Below are 4,816 nucleotides of genomic sequence, written 5' to 3' on the forward strand. Positions count from 1 at the left end.
TTGTCCTAACTTTGTTTTTGAGAAACCTTGACAAGTCAGTAAGTGCTTTACAGTTAAGCCAGACTGATGCATTGGTGGGGACGTTAGCTTATTTATTTCATTCATTTGCAAAAGATACATTTGATTGTCACTGCTGAAAATGGTGAAAAATGTGTGTTATTTTGCCCACTAAGTTTTTTTGGTACTGGCCTAACAAATGCGGTGTTGTTACTCCATTTACTAAGAAAACTAAGCAAAGTTGTGAATTTTGACAGTGCTCAAAAATCTAAATGAATGGTGAGGTCTAAAACAGTTCAAAAGCTACACGGATAAAAGGGAAAAGAAAATCATAGACAAGTACTTCCACAGCAAAAGCCTGATCAGCTTTAGTCTTTAATCTAAACACAGGAAAAGTGCAAAAATAGAAAAGAAAAAAGAAATCAAAAGTGAGGGGGCCCGCAAAGCCTTCAACATAATCACAAAATTCAATTCTACAATGAGCAGGCACTGAAGAGACACTAAATCAAGCAGAAAGAAGGTGCAGTCTATTGCATTTTGAACATACTGGAGTCAAGCCTCTATTTCTTTTATTTATTTCTTCTACTTTTCTTGGACAGCCTTAACAAAAGCAACCATCTAAACGCCAGTGATTTTACCCTCTTATTTCAGTATTTAATAACAGATAAGCCTGTGCAGTAATCACAAATCCAGTATTATCATCAAAGCCATTCCATCTCTTTATTGTTAGATTGAAACAATGGATCAAAATCTGAGAAGTGCCTCATTTTGAGTAGGTGTTTTGTTCTCAGCTGCAGGAGGGGAACAAAAAGAAAACAGTTTGACCAATACATTTCATATGAGCATAGTCTTTGCTAGAGAGCCAGTGAACATGTCAGATGAAAAGAAATTAACATCTAAGAAACATTTGCAAACAAATAATGTGAACAAAAATGTTGAAAAATGTCAAAGTAGATGTGGGAAAGCAAGCCTCCTCGGTAGAAGCTGTCTGACTGTTTTGTGTTTATGGCCAGCAGGCATTTGCTCAGTATCACAGCGGCTTGTGTGTCATTACTCCTCAGAGTCACAAATGAGCTCTAAGCGCGCCGCTGCCAGCAGGTAGAAGCAGGGACATAGAAATGAATATTGATAACTCTGTCAAGAGCTCAGGTAGAATGTCAATAACATAGTTACACCAATTTATATGGCTTTCTCTCATTTTGTCTTGAAAATGCATCTCAAAGAGGTATAGATTTCAATAACAACACATGTATACAGCTTAGAAGAATGCAAGTGTAAAGCTTGAATGAATCATCATTGCAGCTCCACCCACTGTGACCATCACCTCGCACACAATTTTTTTTCTGCAGGCATTATGTTTTGCAGAATGGAAGGCTCTACATCTGTTACCTTTGTCCTGTGCTCAAAACACCCCGTGTTATACATCTGTTTACCTTGCCAATCGAGGCTGCTACTCGAAGCAACTGTCCTCTTCTTCAGCAGATAAAAATGGATATATATATCTTTAATATATCTCCTGTAGGTGAAAATGTAGTCCTGCAAGCCACACTGATGCCTATGTATTACAATAATTGTATGCTCAGCTAAAACTAGTAGAGACCAGAACAGCAACATGTAATTCCAGGATCAACATCTTAACTGGGATGCAGTTGTATAAGCTATGTGTTCTGTTTTGTTTAGTTTTTTTCTAAATTGAACTTGTAATTAAACTCGATTCCACATACATCAACAAGCATAATGCAAACCATTCTGTTTCTATTAACATAAAGAGGAAATGTTGATACTGAATGTATCAGTAAAATGTTGACTGACAACATATTTCATTTATTTTGCATCTTGCAAAACACTATTCACTTGTAGAGACAACAGCATTATTTAACTTGTTATGTTTAGGCACTGGCACTAATACTAAAAAAGTCAGCAGTGACTTGAGATTCAAGATATTTATTAGTATTTAAGTAATATCACAATCTTTCCCTAACCTAAATCAAACTGCCTTTGTTGGCTAACTTTGCCTTCATTTGGTTTGTGTTCAGCACCCTGAGCAGCGAGACAGTAGTTTGCATTACTGGAGGTAACACACCTGTGTTTAATCACTCATCGGCTTTCCACAGTTCACCGCATATTTGGAAGGAAGAGGGTAGTTAAAATGGGCTTGCTTTAGACCTTTTCTCACAGTGGACATTTTGACTTGTAAAACACAGGTGTAACTAATTACATTAATTACGGCTGCATTCTATTTAGGCGTTTCAGTGCCAGAGCTCTGGTATTGTGCATGCTGACTCACTACACGGCTTACTGGCAAACCTAAAGAAAACAGAGCCATCGTTAATGTTATTAGGTAATATTATTAGTTACACATGTACTTTACTTGCTCTGACAAGTGAGTTTAAGCAAAACAGTTTCAACAATATTGAACTGTTTTGGTTTTTCTGAAGTTTTTCTGAAGTCAATGTATTTTGAATGCTTCTACCTCTTTATTTTTCTACCATTCACATCAAGATCCTTATGAATGACTGGGGAAAAAATATTGTTCTGGAAGATCCAATTTATTAAGACCAAACACCATCCAAATATGGAAGCTTCAAATCAGTCAAAGGCCAAAATTTAAGGTATATAGTAATTAATAAAGTAGTATGATGCCCAGTGCACAGTTGTTGTTAGGAGCAATAAGATTTAAGTGTTTTGTTTGTATGTCATGTGTTAGTAAGATAGCACCACTTGATAAACTCTGAAGAATCTAATGTTTATGTTTTGCTCTATTTTGTATGTTTATTGATTCCATTACGGTATGGATCCATTTTAGGAACTAAACAACAACTCTACTAGATGGAAAACAAGGCTGTAAGGATGCAAAACAGGTGGAATAACCAGTAATGAGTAAAGCAGAGGCACAATGACATTGGCAGCCACCTTCTCCGTTGTGAAATGTCAGTCTTTCCCAACAGTCCCTTTCATCCCGCATAATTTAAATGCAGCAAATGCCTTCTCCTTCTTTTTCATCTTCATGTACTACGGAATGCCACCAAAGACTTGAGTTGGTTTTCTTTTATTCTCCAATCAACATTGTACCACCTCAATCAGATTAAAAAATAACTATCCTTTATTATTTTAAAATCAAGGCGATCTGCACACCAAGCACATTTTTGTAGCATTTCCCGTGTGTGTGTCTCTATGTTGGGCAACCATGCAAGTGTGCACTTGCATTTTACTTTCTTATCTGCACACAAATACACAGCTGTAAGCAGCAAATGTATTTTTGTACCTGGCTCTCCACACATAACACACCTGGGCGATCTTCCTCTTGGGACAGCTAACAATAGGGCAGTCAACTATGCCTAAAGCGAATTAAACCACTCCATTAATTCACAACCCCAGAGGGATTCAATTCTATTTTCATGTAACACCGGCGAGACATGAATCTTCCAGTGCTATTCACATGAAAACATGTGCCAAAACAACAAATTAAATTTTTTCAGTAAAACCTTAAACTCACAAATGTATGTCTGTTAGACATAACATAGGTCAAGTGTTATTTTTATGAGAAAAACCTTTTTGTGATATATCAGTTTGAGAATGATGATCCATAAGCTACAGTACACTAGAAATGTATTTATTTCGGCATCACGCATCAATTCCGGCATCTAACTTCTGCCATTTAGGGGGAAAATGTGAACCCACTTTCAATTCCAATTACTAGAGAAAATCCCCCCTGCCAGTGAGAGCTAGAGAGCTGTGTTGGAGATCCTCATTGCGTAGCCAGTGTGCATCGGTCATTAGCTTCCCACTGGGTGCAGCAGCACGCATGGTCTCCCAAGCAGCCAGACCACTCCACATCCTCCATCCCTCAGTAAACACCTCTCCCCACACCACGCACATACTCCACAAAACTAATGTATTAAATCCAGTATAATAAAACACGTCTTATGGGAACAAAACTGTGCCATGGTGGTTCAAGGTTTTAACTTTTTTGCACCAAAATCAACAGCATGTTAACAGAATTTCTGTTGTTTGCTATTAGCTCTCACTGCTGTTCTAACAGTAATTAATGAAATTTAGCACATCTTCATATCTGTGTGATTCCACTTTCTGTGTCTGCAGTTTGATGGAAGTTTGAGTAGACTTTCCCCTGCCAGTTCCCTGGTGTTATCTGAAATGCCATGCAGAGGATTGCATCAGCATATTGAACATAACCAGGGAATGTGGGAAATAAGGCTCACATACATTTTAAACTTTCTTGTGGAGTGAAGTTAGATTTAATATAATCTTTGCTTTGTCAAGAGCGAGGTCAGTGGTGTCTTTGCCAGCTACATAGACCTAACATTTTCTTTAAAATGTGGAAAACCATGTTGGAGGAGCAGCAGGAGTGCTGCTCTTCACTGTGACACCTTGTTTGATTCTATTCTCACTCTGCTTGAGACTTGCCAAGGGAATTGATTAATATTCATGGAGAGAATCAACACTGCGTTTGTCTGAAATTCAAGAGGAAATACTGAACATAAGAAACAACAATGCAAAATTAGGGCAACACAATGTGAGCAATACATGCTAATCATAGAAAATCTATTTGTGGCATATTTGAAGCTTCAGTTTATAGTAAATTTAAAATTATGCATCACACATGGCCAGCTTGTGGCAGAGATGGAAAAAGTGTTTACCTGTCACACACACATTGAGATATGACATTTATCTATCAGATATGACTGTCCCACTCAAAACTCATTTTTGTTTTGCTTCAGTTTGTGTAAACATATTTGGCGCATAATGGAAGAGACAGGAGGGCAAAGGTAATAGTTTTTTTGTGTATCCTTAATTGCGT

The 4,816-nt window shown here is 37.5% G+C and overlaps 1 long non-coding RNA gene across 1 annotated transcript; it reads left to right on the forward strand.

Annotated features, from left to right (window-relative positions):
- Positions 1-2,273: 2,273 nt before the first annotated feature.
- LOC123961718 lies at positions 2,274-3,892 on the forward strand. Its single transcript, XR_006822762.1, has 3 exons — positions 2,274-2,338; positions 2,500-2,609; positions 2,804-3,892. It is a non-coding gene; the product is annotated as an uncharacterized LOC123961718 (long non-coding RNA).
- The last annotated feature ends 924 nt before the right edge of the window (positions 3,893-4,816 follow it).

This window comes from Micropterus dolomieu, linkage group LG22 (genome assembly GCF_021292245.1).
Source record: "Micropterus dolomieu isolate WLL.071019.BEF.003 ecotype Adirondacks linkage group LG22, ASM2129224v1, whole genome shotgun sequence".
NCBI lineage: Eukaryota > Metazoa > Chordata > Actinopteri > Centrarchiformes > Centrarchidae > Micropterus > Micropterus dolomieu.